Source organism: Eschrichtius robustus, chromosome 3 (assembly GCF_028021215.1).
Source record: "Eschrichtius robustus isolate mEscRob2 chromosome 3, mEscRob2.pri, whole genome shotgun sequence".
Taxonomy (NCBI): Eukaryota; Metazoa; Chordata; class Mammalia; order Artiodactyla; family Eschrichtiidae; genus Eschrichtius; species Eschrichtius robustus.
In genome coordinates, this window is record NC_090826.1 from 74,489,743 (window position 1) to 74,513,089 (window position 23,347).

A 23,347-nucleotide genomic window follows, 5' to 3' on the forward strand; every position below is an offset into this window, starting at 1 on the left:
TGATATAATGATCATTAATAGCAATAATATAAATAATTATTTTTAATTGCATGTTGCTGTTTACAAAACGCTTTAATATAAGTAGATTATATATACTATATTTATAATATATTTGTATATTATCTCATTAAAACATGTCTAGTGAATAATTACAGAATCAGATCATAGTATCTATCTAGTATATTCCAAATAGATTTTGGAAGCCCAGTCCTTAAACCTGGTGGCATGATTACTACCAACTGTAATCCCTTGCCTTTGTGAAGATGCCAGAGAATTCCCTTTTTCTCCTCACTCTCACTGCTGCCAAGGATGCTTTTGCTTAATTGGCTCTGTGCTTAGTGCTGCTGAGGCTGCATTTGCCCCCTTGACTGCATCGCTGCTGTTGCTGCTCTTGCTTCCACTTACTGCTCATTTTGCCCAAAATAATTTCTTTGTTGGGCTTTGCTTTCTTTCTGTTTAATTCCAAGAGTGTTCTTCGTCTTGCTGCCGCCGAGGAGATGCCGAGGCTGCCACGGCTGTGACTTTGCTGCTGAGGGTCTTCTCGTGGGAAAGCTGAACCCTGGTCCTCCCTGGGGCACTGCCTATGCTGCCCCTGTGCTGTGTTTGCTCTTTGTTTGGAGGTCCTTGTCCCAGTTTTTGTCTTGCTCTTTCCAGAAGATGTCACAGAAAATGTTAACATTTTCGATAGAGACTTGGATGGGATTTTCCTCCAGCCTCAATTGAATTTCAGTCATTGTCATGTTTTCCTTTGGAGATGCATGCTTATGTCAGCCAAACTTGGTTTTAGTTTTATGCTGTAAGTAAAATTGAGATTTATGATGATGATGTTGTTGATTAATAAACAGGCCACAGAGCAGAGTAAGAGCTCAAGTTCTGTAATAATAGACAGCTGAGTTCAAGTCTCAGTTCTGCCCAATTCTAATCATTTGACCATGAGATTCTTATTTAACTCTCTGAATTTTTTTTTCTCCTCTGTGAAACAGACAACAATAGCATTATTCTCCTAGGGCGCTATGAGAATCCCATGAAAGAAAGGAAGTGCATGTAAAACACTTTGTATACTACTTGACACATAGTAATATTAATTTCCATTACTGGAGTATTATATTCTACACACAGCTAATAGTGTGTTTTTGTACATACAAATATTACATAAGTTTTGGTTTCATAATTAAATGAATAAATTAATATTATTAATATATGGGCCCTGCAAACCATGCAGTGGGTTGACATCTTGGGACAGCTGCTCCTGGTGGAAGGCATTGTCATCTCTGCTATCTTCCATGCAGGGCCCTCCTCCCTGTTGGTGGTAACAGGTGTCACTTGCTCAACTCTCAGTAACTCTAAGCTAATTATCTCCAATTTCAAAGTGCTACTCTTTTTTAAATTTATTTTATTCAAGTATAGTTGATTTACAATGTTGTGTTAATTTCTGCTGTACAGCAAAGTGACTCAGTTACATATACACACACACACATATGTATTCTTTTTCATATTTTTCTCCATTATGGTTTATCACAGGATACTGAATACAGTTCCCTGTGCTATACAGTAGCACCTTGTTGTTTTATCCATTCTCTATATAATAGCTTGCATCTGCCAATCCCAAACTCCCAATCCATCCATCCTCCCACCCCTTCTTCCCCTTGGCCACCACAAGTCTGTTCTCTATGTCTGTGAGTCTGTTTGTTTCATAGATAAGTTCATTTGTGTCATATTTTAGATTCCACATATAGGTGATATCATATGGTATTTGTCTTTCTCTTTCTGACTTACTTCACTAAGTATGATAATCTCTAGTTGCATCCATGTCACTGCAAATGACATTATTTCATTCTTTTTTTATGGCTGAGTAGTATCATTGTTTATATGTACCTCAAAGTGCTACTCTTAAGCATTATTCCATGTTTTCTCCCCACCCTTCTTCTAAATACAGTTGCTTCTCCTTATTTGTGGTAGTTGTTTTATAAAGTCACCACAAATACTGAATTAGCAAATAGTAAATCATTGCTCTTAGAGGAAATATAGGGTTAAGTTCCTGCAAGCCTCTGGTCACAACATTTTCTTCAATAAATCAATATATAACCTTGTTTTATGTGTTTCTGTTTAAAGACTCCTTTTTTAATATATAGTTGATTTGTTAACATTAAAATCATAGCCAATATCATTATACCTCAGGCCAGAATGAAGTTTATCTACACACATATTTTCTCTGTAAGGCACTTCACAGCCTTCTTGTGTTCAGGAACATTAGATGACACTTCAGCACTATGATTTGGTCCATTTTAAATAGCAAAATCAACAACATAAAGCACAAAAGTGCAAAAAAAGTGGCATGAAATAGCCCATGGAAAGGATACAGTGTGAGAAATGATACAGGATAGGAGAGCATCACCTTGTTTGACCTCAGCTGGGAATGTGCACATCAGGCAACTCAAATTTTTCACACATGTTTGTGAATGACTGTGAAAGCACTGGGCGTGCTGATTTTGGTGTAACAAACACGTTTTAGTGTGTATGTGAATTCACAAATACAGAATTCGCAAGTAGTAAGGATCAACTGACTGTAAATGCTTCTTAACCACTTCAGATTTACAGATTTCTTTAAGAATTTGATAAAAGTTTCTAACTAGAAAAATGCACTGTGCACATATATACACAAATCTTACATGAAATTCACTTGTGAATTCCAAAGAACCCCAGGTTAAAACTCCTGTCCTCGTGCATTTTGTCTGATTCATCTTCATGGAATTTCTTTGAAGTTGGTAGAGATAGAACATAGAGTGATGAGCTCATTTGCCCAGGTTACATCATTGGCAGCAATTACATAATTGCCCAGGATTACATAAATAACATCCCCAGGCAGCCAGAGAGACTGTTACTGAACCAAATTGGTCTGCTTACCCAACACACAGCAAAGCCAATCTACTGACATCAGGTTGTGGTGAAGGAAAATACAGCATTTATTACAGGGCACCAAGCGAGGAATACAGGTAACTAATGCCCAAAAGACCCGAACTCCCTGATGACTTTTAAGAATAGGTTTTTAAAGACAAAATGAGGGGAGTGACATTTGTGGGGAAAGTAATCAGCTCATGCACAATTTTCTGATTAGTGGGTGGTGAGGTAACCAGGTGAGGCCACAGCGGTTAATATTATCAATCTTCAGGCTCCAGCTGGTCTGGGGGGTATATGTGCTCAGGGTCACGACTCTTCATCTGGTTAGGATCTGGTTTCTGCAAAACAACTGAGGAATGTGTATTAGACTTTGCCTTCACCTGAGACAGAACTGGGAGTCCTTGGGGGATGATTTGTTTAAGCTATGGTTATTTCTCTGCCTGACTGTGCTATCTTTGTCTCTGTACTACTTAGCTGCACCAGGAAGGCCTCGACATAGGTCTCCTCTGTTTCAAGACCACTCCTGGAAATTGAAGTGCTATTTTCAGGGAACTTGCCTTTATTATGAGGTGGTCTCTTAAACATCTCTACTTTGGGACTCATCGTCATCATTCTTGTGTTCAGTGGTCTCACCCTTGCAAGTGGACAACTGGATAAGTTTTAAAGTGGCCTGATATCCAACTTTTATGTCAAATTCAGTCTTTTCAATTTTGTAATCTGTAAGAACTGCACACCCAACACAGGCTTTAGCAAATAATCACTCTCTGAACTTTCTTATGTTTCTGCTGATGGAGGGTGGGGTGATGCAGAGGAGACTAACAAAAAAAAAATTTACTCTATTTTTGCAGTCCATTTTAAAAGCTGGTTTCCTTTCCTAATTTTTTCTTGCCCATGTGAATAGTTTGATGGATTTCTATTCCCTGGAAATAAACCATGCCAGTGGAACCAAGTCATCTCATCCTTAAAATAAGGGACTAAGTTTAGAGTTTCCAGTGTCTCTTTTGTTCTAACATCCCATGGTTGTCTGATTCTATCTCAGAAGGGTTCTGGAAGGCAGAAAGAGGCCAACCAACCAAGATTAAACATGTTCTTCAGACTGTTTGCACTTTAGCAATTAAATATGAAAAAATTCTGTTCTCAATCTCTTACCAAGTTTCACAACAACAGTGAGAGAAATGATTTCCAAAAATGTTGTAGAAAAGTAGAGATTTAAGAAATGAAATACTAAGGTTTTATATAATGATGCATATTTCATGCAAAAAATGAAATATTTTGAAACAAAATATCCATGTGAATGACTTTCTAAGAGCAAAGTAAAAAATAACCTCTTTGCCAGAATCAGAACCTTTGGGGGGCATCACTATAGCAGACACACATTGCTGCACTGAATATATTTTGAAGATGACAATGTTATAAGCATCTTGAGAGATAACGTGTGACTTTTTAAAAACAGTAGCAATATAGAGTACAATATACGATCAAGCTTCTTTTCTCTAGAAGTTAATTCTACTGATTAAAAAGGATCATACAGAATATAATTTTGAATGCTGTCAGGAACAATAGGAGTTTTCTCTAAATCCCATTCCTGAAGACAGCATATACTGTACAACTGTGCATTCAGGGAGGAGGGGGAGAATCTCATTCACTCACATAGTACCAGATATATTTGTTAATTCTATGTTCTACGACTCGCTTCTATGTCACTTTGTAGCAGTAAACAAATCATACTTAAGAATGGTAAAATCTTAGCAATGGGATAATGAAGTCATCTGGAGCCTTGGCTGAACAGCTTGCAAGATTTCATTAGAGCTGTTTTAGAGATAACCTCCCTCAACCGGCACCACCCCTCTCCTCCCAGTGTAAGATAAGGATCTTGAAAAAATAGGGAGAAGAGTTCGAGAAGGATAAGTGTTAGCTCTTTGGAAGACCTAAATAGACATTTCTCCAAAGAAGATATACAGATTGCCAACAAACACATGAAAGGATGTGCAACATTACTAATCATTAGAGAAATGCAAATCAAAACTACAATGAGGTATCACCTCACACTGGTCAGAATGGCCATCACCAAAAAATCTACAAACAATAAATGCTGGAGAGGGTGTGGAGAAAAGGGAACCCTCTTGCACTATTGGTGGGAATGTAAATTGATACAGCCACTATGGAGAACAGTATGGAGGTTCCTTAAAAAAGTAAAAATAGAACTACCATATGACCCAGCAATCCCACTACTGGGCATATACACAGAGAAAACCATAATTCAAAAAGAGTCCTGTACCACAATGTTCATTGCAGCTCTATTTACAATAGCCAGGACATGGAAGCAACCCAAGTGTCCATCAACAGATGAATGGATAAAGAAGATGTGGCACATATATACAATGGAATATTACTCAGCCATGAAGAGGAACGAAATTGAGTTATTTGTAGTGGGGTGGATAGACCTAGATTCTGTCATACAGAGTGAAGTAAGTCAGAAAGAGAAAAACAAATACCGTATGCTAACACATATATATGGAATCTAAAAAAAAAGGTTCTGATGAACCTAGGGGCAGGACAGGAATAAAGACTCAGACATAGACAATGGACTTGAGGACATGGGGAGAGGGGGAAGGGTAAGCTGGGACGAACTGAGAGAGTAGCATTGACATACATACACTACCAAATGTAAAACAGCTAGTGGGAAGCAGCTGCATAGCACAGGGAGATCAGCTCAATGCTTTGTGACCACCTAGATGGGTGGGATAGGGAGGGTGGGAGGGAGGCACAAGAGGGAGGGGGATATGGGGATATATGTATATGTATAGCTGATTCACTTTGCTATACAGCAGAAACTAACACACCCTTGTAAAGCAATTATACTCCAATAAAGATGTTAAAAATAATAATAATAAATAAAATAAAATAAAAATTGGGAGAGAGCCCCTGAGATTACAAGTGTTCTTGTAATGCTGGAGAAAGTCACCAGTTGGCACAGTGTAGAAGTCCCCACACCCACATGATAATGGGATTGTCTATGGAAACATCGGAAGACCCTAACTGAAACTTTCTCCACTTTGGTTAGTCCAAACAAAGAACACCCTTTCTGTCAGCACAAATAAGAGTCTAGACATCCTCAGAAAATATAGTTTCTTTAGCTATCACCAAATCTTCCCCTCTACCTGTTTCTTATAACCATTTCTTGACATCCACGTGGACCTTCTTAATTCCTCATTCAAGTTGGTAGTACATAACAGATTCAATGATCTATCAGGTTATTATTTAACAAACACATATTGAGAGTCTTCCACTTTCCAGGCACTCTGCTAGGCAGGGATGTAACAGTAAACAAAGCCAGTCCGTCTATTATGGAGGTTGATCCAACAAGGGCTGGAAAGGGAGCCAGTACAACAGAGTCAGGGAGGTACCACAGGAGAAGCACAGCAGGCTGGGCACACAGAAGAACACCTAATTCAGTCTTAGGTGGTCAGTGAAGGAAAAGAATATTAATAAACATCTCTTAAATAGTGTTCACTGTATGCCAGACATCATTCCAAGTGCTTTATACCACTGTTTAATTCATTTAAGGATTCCAATGATGCTAAGTGAAGAGCCAATTTGTGAAGTGAGGAGAGAGGTCACTGGAGCATTCCAGGCAAAAAGAACAGCAGGTGCAAAGGCCCAGAGGTAAGAGAGCATGAAAGAGAAATAGATATAGTGGTGCCCCGGAAGCAGCTCATGCCAGCTCACCAGATCTAACTGTTAAGTATTCAGGAATTTTGTAAGCTAGTAACTGTTGGTAGCTCAAAAGTGGCCACAACAGAAGTATTTATATTATGAAAGTCGGCAAATATTACAATTCAATCAGCATTGTTTTCGTGTTTTGTTTTATGTATTTTTTGAGAACCATTTATCAGTGCGTCACTGATCCTGAGGTACAGGAAATAATAACTTGAAATTCTTTGTTTGCATGTTTATCTTGGCATCAAATTCTATGGACAAAGTTATTTGCATTTTTTAATGGAGTTCAAGGTCATTTTGTTGACAGACATGATTACAATGGTGTGCCAATGTCATCTTCAAAAGAGAAAAAAGATGGCATGTTAAAATATCATATGAACATCATTTATATTTCACTGGCATTTTGACCCAATTTAAACTGAACAACTAGATCCCTACGTCGTATCTCAAATATACATAATATCTTCTATCTCAGTAGCTTAAGCTACTCTAGCCCTCTCAAATTATAAAACCCCTCTTGTTGTCATGATGCATAGATAATAGCAATTTTTACATCCAGATTAGATGTAGAGTCTATGCATAAAGCACAATGATCTTAAAACTCTTAGGAAATCATTTAGGACAAGGAGGAAAATGCCTCCAATTCTCCTCACCATGAAGTAACATTAAAATGCACATCCAAGGCAGATGCAAGCAGCCCTGAGAGGAAGAAGCTTTCGCTGATCAAGAGCAATGTTTTAAGTTTAACTGAGGGAAAAAAACACTGTCTAAAAATGGCAACATTCAGTAACAAAGAAATGCTGTGTTTCTCGTGAATATCTCTGTTCACCCGTTGCTGAGACCTAGAATATGACAAGGGGGTGTAAGCTTTGCTGCAGGGGAAACCCTGAAACGTAGAAATCATATCGTCGAGCATGAAGAATGGCTGGGTCCAGAGCAAGGAGAAGCTTCTACTGAGAAGGGAGATCACTTTTTTCTGCTTTTCTGTGGCTTCCATGCTTTTCCCTGGGTCTGCAGCAAGATCATACACCAGGTTACTTATGTGTTCATATATTTATCCAGACTTTTAAAAATTGCTGTGCAAATCCTCCGCTCAAAGTTCCCAGAAATATGTTTATGGATTTTAAAAACAACTCACTGAAAGACAACATTTTTTGGCGGTATAGTTGATTTACAACATTATATTAGTTTTAGGTATACAACATAGTAATTCAGCATTTTTATAGATTATACTTCATTTATAATTATTATAAAATATTGGCTGTATTTCCTGTGCTATACATTATCCTTGTAGTTTATTTATTTTATACGTATTAGCTGTACCTCTTAACCCCCTACACCTATCTTGCCCCTTCCCCTTGCCCCTCCCCCTTGCCTCTTCTCACTAGTAACCACTAGTGAGTTACTAGTTATAAGTCTGTCTGACTTATTTCACTTAGCATAATACCCTCCAGGTCCATCCATGTTGTTACAAATGGCAAAATTTCATTCTTTTATATGGCTGAGTAGTATTCCATTTTGTGTGTGTGTGTGTGTGTGTGTGTGTGTGTATACCATAACTTCTTTATCCATTCATCTGTTGATGGACACTTGGATTGCTTTGATATCTTGGCTATCGTAAATAGTGCTGCTGTGAACATTGGGGTGCATATACCTTTTGGAATTAGTGTTTTTGTTTTCTTCAGATATATACCCAAGAGTGGAATTGCTGGATCATATGGTAGGTCTATATTTAGTTTTTTGAGGAACTTCCATACTGTTTTCCATAGTGGCTGTACCAATTTACATTCCCTCCAACAATGTACAAGGGTTCCCTTTTCTTTACCTCCTTGCCGACATTTGTTATTTGTGGTCTTTTTGATGATGGCCATTCTGACAGGTGTGAGGTGATATCATCATTTTGATTTGCATTTCTCTGATGATTAGTGATGTTCAGCATCTTTTCACGTGCCTGTTGGCCATCTGTATGCTGAAAGACAACTTTTGTCTTGTCTACCATCTTTCCCATTCAGAGCTCACTTTTTTTTTTTTTATAGGATCATTCTGGGCAGTCTTCCTGATGCCATCACAACCTCTGCCTGAACCCCAACAGGAAGGTCCAAAGCAGCAGATGCAAACCCAGACGGGGCAAACTGGTGGATTACTCTGTGCCCAGAAAAATGGAGCTCAAGGCCACGAACAGATACACCATCCCAGGGAACCTGGCTGTCTTCCCCTATCTGACCATGGGGCTGTTGGCTATTGTCTGGTTCTTCACTCGCTGGTACTTTGTTTATGAAGCCACCTCCACCAAGCACACTCATGATATGTACAAAAAGCTTCTCATCTCCTTGGTGACCTTGCTATTCATTGACTTTGGAGTTCTCTTCCTGTTGCTCTGGGTTGGCATCTACATATGAGCTCCTAAGGGATCCAACCAGGTGGATTCATTGAATCTTGGTTTTTGTAAATTAATTTTTTTAAACTATTGCTGGAAGTGTCCCACCTGCTGCTCACAGTAAAGGCAGATGTGGAAAGGAAAGAAAAAGAAAGAAAGAAAGAAAGAAAGAAAGAAAGAAAGAAAGAAAGAAAGAAAGAAAGAAAGAAAGAAAGAAAGAAAGAAAGAAAGAAGAAAGGAAGGAAGGAAGGAAGGAAGGAAAGAATGAAGGAAGGAAGGAAGGAAGAAGAAAGGGAGGGAGGGAAAGAAAGAAAGAAAGAAAGAAAGAAAGAAAGAAAGAAAGAAAGAAAGAAAGAAAGAAAGAAAGAAAGAAAGAAAGAGAAAGAAAGAAAGAAAGAAAGAAAGAAAGAGAGAAAGAAAGAAAGAGAGAAAGAAACAAAGAAGGAAGGAAAGAAAGAAAGAAAAGAGGAGGGAGGGAGGGAAGGAGGAAGGAAGGAAGGAAAGAAGGAAGGAAGGAAGAAGGAAGGAAAGAAAGAAATCCTGAATAGGAACTTCAGAATAAGTTTGATGCTGGTAAGCTGCCCAGCATTGCCCCTGACCTTCAGAACTAGGACCATGTCATCCTCATAGCATTTACAGCCACAGCTGCAAAGTCATGGAAACCTGCAAAGCAAGCCCATCATCAGGCAATAAAAATCATAATAGGGGCTTCCCTGGTGGCGCAGTGGTTGAGAGTCTGCTTGCCAATGCAGGGGACAAGGGTTCGAGCCCTGGTCTGGGAAGATCCCACATGTCGCGGAGCAACTAGGCCCGTGAGCCACAACTACTGAGCCTGCGCGTCTGGAGCCTGTGCTCCGCAGCAAGAGAGGCCGCGATAGTGAGAGGCCCGCGCACCGCGATGAAGAGTGGCCCCCACTTGCCGCAACTAGAGAAAGCCCTCGCATAGAAACGAAGACCCAACACAGCCAAAAAAAAAAAAAAGAAAAAATCATAATAGCACTTACTATGTGCCAGGCACTGTTGATTTAGTCATTAAAAAAAAAACAAAAACAAAAGCAAAACTACCTTTTGTGGTAATGCTATTATTATCCCCCATTAGAATTCTCTAAAAAAGCCCCCCAAATACCCATAAGTAATACATGGATCAGAGTTTATCCAAAGTAAATGTCATAAGCTTCCGGCTAGCCCTAATCTGCACTCCATTAAATACGGCTTTGCCTGTGCTGATGACACTAGTTGTTAGTTAATTCTAAGGGAAGGAAACCAAGTCAGTGTTTAGGGTGTGAACTGACAGATGGATTAGCAATTCAAATCTTTCTCAAGTCAGGGGTTTTTATTTTATCTCCACAGCCACAGCCAAGGTACAGCACCCCACCTCTCACTCCCCCATTTCTAGAGCTCTTCTGTGGCTTAATTTTGAATGACTTGTCTTGGATCATCTGTCTTGAGTAGTATTGGTATAGTATCAGCATCTACCAGCAGGTGTCTCTAGGTCTCTGAAGAAGCTTGATTAGATTTTGGAGAAGGAAAGAATAAAAAGGGTATTTGGGACACAACGAGGCATGAAGCAAATACCAAGTGATGCCCTACTCCAGGACCAACCCCAAACCTCCAGGTGACAATTATAAGTGAGTGAGTGAGTGTGTGTGTGTGTGTGTGTACGCACATACATCCACCCTTCTCCTTCAATGCACATATAAGAAAAAAATATAACTTGGAACATTAGGAAACATTTAGAGCAGCCATAGAACAAATTGCAGAAATATGGATAGATGCAATACAAGTCATCTTAAAGCCTTCAAATGCCCTGCTTTTGTTTGATGTCTGTAGAAATTTGCATTTATAAACAAGAGAGTCTTTGAATGAGTATGTTAGGCTAAACCCTGCTTTCTCTGATCTTCTTGGCATGGACAGCTAAAGATAGACTCCAAAATTAGTTAAAAATCAGGGACTGTGCCTTGGCTACGCTGGGTGAGCACTGTACAGATTTGGTAGGACTGAGATCATTCTGTGAGCTTCCAGTTTCTGGAAACTCAGAGTAAAGACCCTAGAGATGAAGCAAGTTCTGGACACTACATCTGGATTTCCAAAGACTCATAACCACTTTTAAAAATCTATGATTGATATCTGAATGATACCAATCACCCAAAGAATAGTGTTAGGACAGGACGAAGTCACCTTACAATGCTTGAACACAGAGGGTCCATATCCTAGAAGAGCCAATGTGTGAAATAGAGTCTTTCCAAATTCGTGGGGTAGTCGTCAATTCCCACCAAAGAGAGAGCGGGGCGGTTGAAAAAAGGGCCTTGAGTGGCTCACTCATGGTCACCCTTAACTAGATAACACAGATAATTTGATTGAAACACTAGCTTTTCCGACCAATACTTAACAATGATGGCTATGAACTGATACTATTTTATTGTTTCATGGTAGTAAGCAATGTACAGTCAGAACCAGAAGGACTCGGGTGAATTGCAGATGGCTCATTTGGTAAAGCACGAGTGACAAGAAGGTGGATCTGAGAAGACAACTGAATGGATGTGTTTCTAAGGAAATTCACTGGTACATCCATCAGGAAGGCTTCACACCGAACTTCAGGTGGAGGGAAAGAAAGCTGGACACGCAGGTACAGTGGTGGAGGTGATATGACAGAGGTCAAGGGCCAAACAATTGACCCAGGTTTCTGAACAGAGGCGGTGTAGTGTAAAGGCTCACCTTATAGGATCCAGCGCCAGATTGCCTGGGTTCAAATATTTGCTTTATTTATTATTGATACCTGTGTGCCTTTGGGCAAGTTTTATATACTATGTGCTTCATACACTACGTGACTCATCTATAAAATGGGGACAATAATAGTACCTAGTTCACAGGGTTAAATATGTTAATAGTGTATTACGCTTTTAGAACAGTACTCGGCTTATATTAAGAACTCAATATGCGCTAAGCTATTGTTAGTAATCTTATGTAAAGGATGACGAACCACTGTTGGTGAGCTTTTAAGAAATCACGGGAGCATAAGCTGTGCCAGAGGCAGCAAATATCACAAATATTTTTAAGTCATAAAAGATAGAGTTTGGGAGATTTAACAGATCAATGAAAAATTAATAACAGTCAATCTAAAACACAAATGGAAAATTTTATTCACATCAACCTGAGGATTATAACCAAGGAGACAATCTTTCAGAAAGCTCTTGAGGACTGTTCCAAAGGCGTAAAGGGGGAGGCCAGTATATATGTGATTTCAGAGAAGGGGTATGTACGATCAAGCACACATCTTGGTAGAAGGTTACTGCTACTCGCAAGGAACAGATATCTTCTTTAAAGGTTTTAGTGCTTTTCTAAGTATGGGAAGATGCAAGAAACTGGATTCATAAGATTTTCTCCTGAATATATCTATGTGAGGGCCAGTTCTTCCATTCTTCCCAGAACACAAATTGCCTCATCCTGATCTTCGCTCTGAATTCTTTCAGGGTGTGCTGTAGGTCAGTGACTACAGTGGCTAATGACTTGATTCTTGTAGAACTGGATGGTGGGCAATAGTCTTTATTTTACAGTTTCTTCCTTTTCGGTCTTTATTTCAATCAAGGTTTGGGAAACATTTTATGACAGGTTTGTCCCACAGTGCTAAGAATGCTCATTCCCAGGTCAGGCAAGGATTTCATTGATAGGTCATTCAATGTGCTCTTACTGGACTAGGCCCTATTAACAGTAACTAAAAGCCCCTGGACAGCCTTTTTTCCTAGCCTGTTTTGGTCTAGGAAATGTTTCCCTCTTGTTGCTTCTTCCCATAACTAGAGGTACACTGTTAAAATCATTGATCTTATAGAACTCTATATTTGGTCAATCATTTCAAGTCCTCTAGTCATTATTTTTTTTATCGGTGGTTCAGTCACAAGCTGATAATGCAAGGAGCAATAATCTTGCAAAATAGGCAGAATACAAGTAATATAGCTAGTGACATCCATAAGGTCATAAGTAAGTATTTAAGCTAAGACCATCCAAAAGATGTGGCCCCGTGTCTCCCCAGGTCATCTCACCCGTCTGTTCTGCACCAATCACTATCTTTAAGGGAAGTGAGATGTTGGCATTGTACATAAAGTTCACCAAAGAGTTTGCACGCACAAGGTGAGTGGTGGGTCATCATGACCCCTTACAGGATTGAGAAAGGAATGTTATCTTCTAAGGAGTTACATGGCTGGCGAAAGGAGAAAATTGATCTTTGTGGCAGAGCAGGTATTTCTGCCATTGGGGAAGTCTGGTTAATGAATAATGCAGATGAACAATGCACACTGTAGGGAAGGGAGGAGGCCCAAATGGGCAGAGAAAAAAATTTTCTGTTTAGATTTCTCTTGTCTTGTTTTAAAATATGAATTTTATTTCATCAAGCACAACATCCATCCCTCACAAAAAATCTGGGGTAGATTTTGAAGCTGATGGTTTCAGAGCATTTCAGAGATAATCACTCAAAACCAGCAAGGGTCCACTGGCTGCAGTTCATAGGCGGTCTGCTCATTTCCACTTCTGATGGGGTTTCTAGGTCAGGAGGATGAAGCAGATAGGGTGCATCTGGCTCTCAGCAAGGCACTTGACAGTCTTTTATATTCACAGGGGCAATTTGGAAAGACGTTAGCACAATTAGGTAAATGTGTCAGAGAAAGGTTGGTCTGAACAGCTCTGTAGCTGTCCCCTCTCCCTAGTTCTTCTTAAAATTTTTCAAACAATAATCTTCTCCCAACATTGCAACCTCAATACCTCCAAAATTCAAAGCACAGCATAACTTATCCTCATACGGATGTAGTGTCCTTTGGAATAGAGCATGATTTTAAAGAGTTAGCTAGAAAACATATTTTGTCCACTTGGCTTTGAACTCTCATTTAAAAACCATTTCAAAACTAAAAGAACTATTGGTTTCCCTGTTAGCCTATACTTTTTTGAAAAGGTGCCTAATGAGGATTTATCCACTGTGGCCACTTGTAGCAGTTGATCCTCAGCCTTGACAAGATTGTAGGTCATGGAGAAGAGCAAACTTGTTTCCATGTTGTTAAGTTCACCACCATGTAGCTTAACTTTCAAAGCTTTGAATGGGTCCCAAATTCCTGCTATTAGCTGTGCACTCAGCTGTCAATGCCTCCACATCTGTAGAATTCTGTTAATTTGTCTCATCATGGTCCATTACAAGAATCCCTGATCAAGTGATATAACCCTAATCTAGTTTTACCTGTATTGAATCTTATCGCCAAATTGCTTCTAAATATTATCTAAGGTCTCCCAGGTAGATCTGTGAGTGAGAAGAACCAATTCTAGGTAATTATGTACAACACCTTTATGAATTCCATGGTGGTTATTCTCATCTAAATGTTGTAAGGTTTCCACCATCTATTTTTTTAAATGAAGAACAGTAATTAAATTTCTTTATTGCTGTGGTATCACATGATAACTTTCCATCATCAAAGTAGTCACTCAAAGATCTTATGTATCCCAAACTTGTACAGTATTTCAGTATATTTGTTAGTTACATTGGCATCTGGCCAAGTTCTGTATGGACAGAAATCTGAAGGGTAGGCCTCCTACCCTCTTTATGGAAATCAGATGTGATTGGTCCATCAATTATTTCCATCAGATTAAGTGATTTCCTGGCAGGAAAAGAGGGTCAAAGAGAATAAGATCTACTGTTTACATGAAGGGGAAGAGAATAAAGTGAATATTTGTTGATCCTACCTATGTGATAAACAATTTACCCATCTTCTTTCATTATATATTCACCATACACTGCAAAAAAATGTGGATTTAGGCTCATTTTACAGTTGACGTCAAGTAACTTGTGCAGGATCACACATCATTCATTTAGTCATTTATCCATTCAGCAACATGCATTGAGTGCTTACTATAAGCTAGGTGTTTGGTAAACAACAGGTGTTGATTTGGGTAAACAACAGCAGAAAGACATGGTTGACTTCAGGTTCTTTTCAGTTTTCCTACAGTGAGTCACAGGAATGGAAACTCAGTCCCAAATGTTTCAATTTGGAAATGAAGTTCAGAGAAGGCAGTGCCTCTTCAATTGAATGAGCATGTGTTAAGTGCCTATAGGAAGCAGAGTCCCATGTTAGAACTATTAGAACCCTAATCTTTGGCCTCGTGAGCTATCACTGTTGTTTGAAGAATGGAGCATTACCTTCCCATAAAAGAGTAGAAACTTAACATACAAAATCAATTAAAAAACAAAAAGTAGGGCTGTTCAATTTAGAAAAGGGAATACTTGAATTGTTGCTCACACACCGTCCCTCACCATGGTTCCTGGGCAGAACATCTCAGATTGTGTAGGACAGAGTTTGAAAACCACTGATCAAATCAGTACAACATTGATTAAAGAGAGTGGGCACTGAGTGTCATGCCCCCTGGGGTGCTGGTCCAGGGAAGGTGCTGGGAAGCTCTCGTCCGGGGACCCCCGGAGTGTAGAATGAGAAGCCATTCATGTTCCAGTCCCACTGGTCTTCACAACCTTCTGTTGGCAAGGGCTGAGGTCCTGTCATCTGATCATCTCCATCTGACAGCTGTGAGGAAGGTCAGCAAGTACAGGGTAGCATTCACACCCACCTCTGCAGTTCATAGACTATCTTCTTGGTGGTCACATGCAGCAGGTAGAGAGCACTGAGAATATTATAGTGTTCGACATATTTTCAGGGGCATAAATATTTCCAACCTTCCCACTGGTGTGCTCAAAGTTAACAGGGGCAGAGAGATGGGATGCCATCATAGCAGTCAGCTTTGATGGTATGAAGGCATATGAAGCTTTGATGGTGTGAAGCTTTGATGGTATGAAGGGGTCTTTGGGCCAGTAACCGTCATGTTCATCAACTTGGGGAGAATGAATCTGGAAACAAGATGGGGGAAATGGCTAAGACATTTTTCAAATCAAAACATTTGAAAGAAAATATAAAGAACATCCCTAGTATTTATGTTTAGTTCATTCTAGCAGTGTGTCTATTCATTCATCCTATAAGTATTTATCCAGTATCTGTCTGGTACCAGGCCCTAATGTGCTAACTTTGGGATAGCTCTCAGAGAACTGGAGAACATTTCCATGTTATACCTGAGGACATTCAGGTCATTTTAGGTCTTCACTTACCATAGTTTCCTCGCCAATTCCCTACCACTGCAGTTCTGAAAAGCTATGAGCTTCAGGAACCACCAGGCCCCGGGCAGCAGCCTAATTGCTCTTTGGGATCATCCCCGTGGCCCCATAGTCACCCTTGCTTTCAGCCAGCCTCCCGACCTGCACTAGGAGGACAGATCTGGTGTGGACATGGGGCAGGGTTTTATCATCTGTAGGCAGAAATCCGACTGGGTTCCTCTCAGATGAGAAAGAGAGAACTAATTTCTCTTGGACCGCATTCACAAGGTCACAAGAGGACAGACCTCGGTGACCATGGGGAGACTGCAGTGAAGGAAGAAGATGGAGTTTAGGATGACGCCGAGGTTTTGGCTCGAGCAGTTTGGTAAATGACAGCGCAGCTGACCAAAGTAAAGAAAGGAGTACAGCAAGTGAGGGAGGGTGCTGCTGGTGGGGAGAATGCAGTCCATTTGATTGGGGATCTGCTGAGTTTAAGACGCCTGTTGGATGGGAGACAAAAAGAGAAGCCAATTTCAAGTTGGCAGGAACCAGTGTTAAGGAGAAAATATTCCAGTGGTTTTTAAATGACCACTAAAGATTTTGCACTTGAGAAAGCAACGAAACCGGTAAGATAAAGGCCGGGATTTCACTGAAATCCTCAAGTGTAAAAATAACACAGCCAATTTTCTCTTTTGGCTTGGGGATGATCGCTGGAGTTGGGGGCACAGAGAGGCCTCCTCCTCTCCTTTTCCTGCCCCTCCCCCAGCTCCATCTCACTGGGCATCTTGGGCTCCTTCAGGATTGTGGCACAGGCTCGGCTCTACCTGCACACTGGGGGTTAGTCTCCGGGGGGTCCAGGGGAAGGGGAGCATGGGAGCTAAGATCACAGGCTTTCTGCTCTGTGCCCCTAATCAAATCAAGTAAATGGACCTGGAACTATGTCTAAAAGAAGAAGTTGTTTGCTTTAAAAAGAGAGAAGCCCTTAACCTCAGAAGATTCTGATAATCATGGAAGAATTGGTGGTGTTCCCACTCATTAGAAAAATAAAGTTAGTTTCGCTCTCAGGGAAGTTGAGAAAGCTATGTATTTTTGCAAAGTCACAGCAGGAATAAAGTGGAGAAAAAACTTTTAAAAAGGAGCAAACTTATTGATAGGAAATGGGCCTCTGTTTGTTTCTAGAATTTCCTAGCTCTTCTGACTAGTGACATTATAAAAGGCATTCTGCCTGAGTTAGAAATTGATTTTGGAGATATTTCAATTCCTTCACTTTTGGAAGGTACCTGTGAAAAGACTATTTGACATCAAGGATTTGCAGCAGGTATATAAATGGTACCATATAAATGGTACAGAAGTGTGAGATCTCTGGCTCTAAGTAACACTCAGAAAACTGCCTGTTCAGGAAGTAAACCAATCCCTGTTGTACATCCAAGGGCTTGAACTGGGTTCAATGGATGTTCCATGTTTGTTTACAACATTTGAATAAAGAACCTTTATGAGTAGGCTTTGCTTATGCTCCCAATACCCAACAGGCCCCATTTTAATCTCAAATCTTTATTATTTTTTCTTTCTTTCTTTTTTTTTGGCCGTGCCCTGGTATGGAACCCGTGCCCCCTGCAGTGGAAGTGCAGAGTCCTAACCACTGGACCTCCAGGGAATTCCCCTATCTCAAGCCTTTAAAAAATTTAAAATGTAGAAACAAGTGATGGATAATTCATGGACACTTCTTACAGTAATTAATACAAAGGTGGATAAATCCTGTTTCTAAGGAACATAGCTCTAGACAGACCAGGAAAGCTTAAGACATACGTCTCTATGGAATTATACTTTACATAAGTCTCAAATTTTTTTTGACTCCATCAGTTTAGACAAATTGGATTATGTTCTTCCTAACAGGAAAATAATAATATATTCTATCACATAGATTTCCTATAAGCTGTCTTGAAATAGAAAGGTTAATAAAGTCTTGGAGGCTTAAAAATTCAGTTCTGTTTTGGCATTTTCAACATTTATTAACTATGTTTACTGGAGCTCTTGATGTAGGGTTCTCTTAAGACTTTTTGGTAGAAGCAAGGCTGATGCAAGTAAAGTAAATCAGAAAAGCAAGGTGCTATCTCATTGCTTAGGCTGGTGCAGAATGAGACTCAGAGGGTAGGAACCGAGTGTGAGGAAATGGGGCAGGTGATGATCATTCACTGAGATGATTTTGGTTTAAATGTATTAATAGTAGCAGCCAAAAGGAGCTGGGTAGTGTGATTCCTGGAGTGCTATATGTTTGAAGGTTTGGCTTAAACTATGCCCAACAGGAAGGGGTGTGCAGAAAAAAAGGCTGAAGATATTTGGAAGAGGATGAGTCCAGAGGAGATGGTGATGGGATGGAAGGCAGGAGCAGAAGCCCTAACCCTGGAGATGAGAGAAGCACCTCTTCCTCTGCTTCCACAGCTCACCTGGATTCTACTCCTCGCGAGTCTTCCCTTCTGAAGTCGTAGGCCCTTAACATCCACTCGGGCCACATAGATCTGATTGTGTACTCTTCTCTTTAAGTATTGTTGTCATTGTTTATAAAATCTAAACGCCTGAGCTAGCTAGTGAAGCCCAGCTCTCCTTTTCACTATTCCCTGCTCCCCACTCCCCCATCATGCTCTGGCCCCCCAGTGCTCTCAGAGTGTGGTCCTGGACCAGCAACATGAATACCACCTGGGAACTTGTTAGACGTGCAAGACCTCAGGCCCAACCCCAGATTTAGTGAAGCAGAAACTCTGGGAGAGGGGCCCAGCAATCTGCATATTATCCAGGCTTCCTGGGGATTCCGATGGAAGCTCAAGTGTGAGAACCACTGGTCTAGTTTTACTGGTAGTCCTCTAAGCCACACTGTGTGTTGGACATCTCCCTGCCTTTACACATGCTCTTCTCTCTGCCCAGAAGTCTCCTCTTCCTCCCGCACCTCTTCTAAAAGCCATCGCAAGAATCACCACCCCCCTCTGTAAATCGTTTCCTGACCAGTCCTCCCCCCACCCCAAGCCCCTATCCACATCGGCGACTGCCTCTCTCCCCTGCGCTTCCATGGAAACTGGTGAAAACTCCTATCATTCAAGTGCCATGCTTTGCTGGGGCTCATGGTTTGCGTCTGCCTCCCTAAAAGCCAGCAAGCTCCCCAAGGCTGTGTTTGTCCTGGCACAGTGCTGCGGCTCAGAAAGTGTTCGTTGTGTCGAAATGTTACTCATAAGCAAAGTACAGAGAGAGGAGAAAAAAAGGGAAAGTGAAGAGCATGCAAGAGAGCGACACACACAGAATGACACCAGCTGATGTCGGAGTTCCATCTGTGCGCTGGGTGCTGTACCACATGCTGCCCAGGCGCCGGCGTTTAATCCTCCCAACAACCCTGCGGGTGTTATTGAACTCATGTCACAGAGAAGGAAACTAACGCACAGAGATGTCACATAGGATGCCCGGGATGCCCCAGCTGGGACCCGGCAGAGCCGAGATTCACACACAGCTGGTTCTACTCTGGAGTCCACTTTTTTTTTTTTTTAACTTATTATTTTATATTGGAGTATAGCTGATTAACAATGTTGTGATAGTTTCAGGTACACAGCAAAGCTACTCAGCCATACATATACATGTTCTGGAATCTACTCTGAACCCTGCAGTCTGAGGGAGGAGGTAGCTTAGTTTGGAGCCATTGTCAGTGTTCACTAGTTCAACAAACATTTCCTCAGTGCCTCTGCCAGACTGGGATAGAAGTAGGAGGCAGAAGAGGGCACAGATGCGACAGTCGCTTATCATTCGGTCCTTGAGAAGCTCACCTTTTAGTGGAGAAGAGGGATCTGTGAGCCAATAATATATTTCACTTAAGGACAGTGAGTGGATTATTCCAAGTGCTGCACAGATCCCACAGCAGGTAGGATGGGTTTGCTCTGCCAGGGGTTGAGAGATAAGCATAAACTCACCGGCAGAGGAGTGAGGGAGGGGGAAAGGCAAGATTCAAGGCAGAAGGAATTGCAGAAATGATGTAAAGAAGGCAAGCACGTCCTGGCAAGTCTGCTGAAGGAGAGCTGCCGTGTGGGGCTGGATTGAGCAGCATGTGCAGAATGAACAGTCTGGACTGATGCACTGCACATGCCTTCCCAGTGTGCTGCCTGTTCTGCAGAACTGCAAATAAAGCCATATTTCCAGAATGCCTTGAAGGTATGGTTCTGGATGTGATTCTGCCAATCAGATGCACTTGCAAAACCTACCAGTGTGCGGTATGCAGCGGCAGAACAGTTACGCAAATTATCATTGTGGTCACCTGGGGAAAAAAGTATCTATGGAAACCAGAATGTTGGAAGGCCAAGTGGCTATGGTAATAAACCTTTATGGTGAGAGTGAAGAATTTAAACACTGGGGGTTGGCTGGCTCCTTGAGTCCCTCTGGAGCATAAAGAAAGAAAAAGATAAGCATGAGGTTATCTGCAGCATCCCCTATCCGGTACCAGATTCTAGGTCCGCTAGGATTAGGTTCAGCAGCAAGGGACAGAGACTCAAAATGACAATGGCTTAACCACGTTAGAAGTTTATTTCTGGCAGAAAATTCCAGAGGTTGGTAGTCAGGGCTCTGGCAGTCCTGCTCCTTGGCACCATCCAGCTTGCTGCTCTTCCTCCCCTGGGGTGTGTCCCTCATCTTCATGGTCCAGGATGGAATCCATCACATCTGAGTTCCAGGCTGTAGGGTGGAGAAGGGAGCAAAAGAAATGGAGCCAAAGATGCTCACCAGCGCCCTCTGAAAAAGTTTTGGAAATTCTCTCATGATACTTTTGCTAACATTCCACTATCCAGAACTTGTCACTCGGCCACATCAAACCTCACAAACCTTTCAAGTCCACATCAAAGGACTTGAAAATATAATTAACAATTATTATTTTAATCAGGAAGGAGGGGAGAATGTAAATCAGAGGATTATCTATAGTCTCTCCCGCAGGATGCCTGGTGGAGAAGGTCCCAGGAGGACACTAGGGTGGATGGGAGTCAGATGGGAAGGACCTGATCTGACATGGCAAGTATTAACCTTTGGACTTTATCCTACTGACAATGAGGAACTATCAGGTAGGTTTAAGCAGGAGAGAGATGGAGACAGAACTGTGTTTTACAGAGATCTTCCTGACATCTATGTAGACAGGTTCTGGTGGGGTGATACTGTGACCCAGAAACCAGTTAGAAAGCAGTTGCCCCGGTCCGGGTGAGAGGGGCTGAGGGCCTAGACAGGGGAATGGAGCAAATAGGATGGAAGAGCGAGGCGCAGTAGGGCAGGAGAGGACCGACCTCGGTGACCATGGGGAGACTGCAGTGAAGGAAGAAGATGGAGCTTAGGATGACGCCGAGGTTTTGGCTTGAGCAGTTTGGTAAATGACAGCGCAGCTGACCAAAGTAAAGAAAGGAGTACAGCAAGTGAGGGAGGGTGCTGCTGGTGGGGAGAATGCGGTCCATTTGATTGGGGATCTGCTGAGTTTAAGACGCCTGTTGGATGGGAGACAAAAATATGTGTCTGGAGCTCTGGAGAGAAGTCAGGGGCTGTAGAGTGTGTGTCTAAGTGACAGCTGCAGACACAGATCTGGGATAACTTGACCAGAAAAGAATCGGGGAACCAAGTCAAGAATGAAGCTTGGGGAAGTGCCAAGGTTGTATGAATTCTCTGCAAAGTCCATTCTGATGGAAGGTTCTTTGGGAATTGCAGCTCAAGAAATTTGAGGCTGCAAATGAATTCCTTTCCCAGACATCCAGGACCTGGGTCAAATCTCTGGGTTTCAAGACAAGGTAAAACCGCTAACGGCTTTTCATTTTCCTGGCTGACATACTTTAACTTTTCAGTTTGAAAAAAAAAAAAGTCATATTCAAGGTTGAGGTTTCCATTACTACTCTGTAATACAGGACAGCCTGTGCCCAGAAAACCTCCTGCCCCCTCATTATCCAGGGAGCTGCCTTGTAGTTATTCCACCAGGCCTGGGGCTGGACAATGTTCAGCAGGTTGAGATATATGTCATAAACACTGACAGATCAGGGAATCTTCTCTGACAAACCGCTTCCAACTTCTGGGTGATTTAATGCCTTTCTGATTGCTTTCAAGAAATAGGAGGTTGATTCTTGGTCCCAGGATCTGCTGCAATTCTAGGACAGTTTAAAAAAATCTGTTTGTATACAGCACCCCTTTCATCTCAATTGATTTTTGTTGTCCTTCCCCTTCTCCTCTGCCTCCATCCCTTTTTTCTTTCCTTGCCCTCCCCATCTCCCTCCCTCCCATCGTCTCCTCCTCCCCCATTTCATTTTAAGGCGTTGGCTAGTATAACCCATCTTTGGAGCATTGGTTTCTTGAAATTCAACAATTATAATTTGGAAAATACTTTAGGCCAAAGAATATGATATCAAAGTGCTCAGTTCTTTGGGTGGTCACTAGCAGAGAGTCTTCAACTGACAAGAATCCAAGTAAAAGGACCTTCAATTATCTAGAAAGTATATAAATCCAAACTCAACACAAACAACAAAAACAATCTAAAATTAAAATAAATGGTGGTATGCTTACCCAAATTGGAAAGTTTGGGTGCAGGATTAGTATAGGACCCTATGATTAGTATAAATTCAGGATTAGTATAAATTCAGGATAACTATAAATTCGGCCAAATAGCTAATATTTCTCACCTCAGTGTACTATATTGTTCACTAATAGTCATCATGATGGCCCTAGAACAGTGTAAGAATAACCCCCATCAAACAAAGGTTAAATTACCGTCCTTGTGCTCTTGGAACTAAGACAGGAAAATGGGCAAAAAATGAAAAGTTAAGGAAAATATGGTAAAATATTTTATTATGCAAAATTAATTTTTAAAAGACACTCCTTTATTCTGAGATCATGTCCTTTTTCTTGTTGTCAAGGGGTCCTTTCTTTTATAAAAAACAGTAGTGCCAGTAGATGACAGATTCTTTTTGAATGACCTTACTTGGCAAAATTAAAAGTTGGCATGCTTCACCATCCCTAAATTTATTTTGGAATTTTATTTGTCTGTGCGATGTAAAAGTCTAGGAATCCCTGGAGTAATGCATTTCCCACAAGCTTGGAAACACACTGGGATTTCTGTCAATTCGCTGAGGGTTGGGTGGGTCTGCTTTCCTATCCTCTCTTTCCCTGCCCAGATCATATTGGCTGGTGGTGAAGCAGGTGCTTATTCAATAATAATTTATTGGAAATGGTTGAGGCACAGGGAATCAAAGGCT

The 23,347-nt window shown here is 41.1% G+C and overlaps 1 pseudogene; it reads left to right on the forward strand.

Annotated features, from left to right (window-relative positions):
• The first annotated feature begins 6,489 nt into the window (after nt 1-6,489).
• LOC137762368 (transmembrane protein 258 pseudogene) lies at nt 6,490-9,121 on the forward strand (annotated as a pseudogene).
• Nucleotides 9,122-23,347: the final 14,226 nt, after the last annotated feature.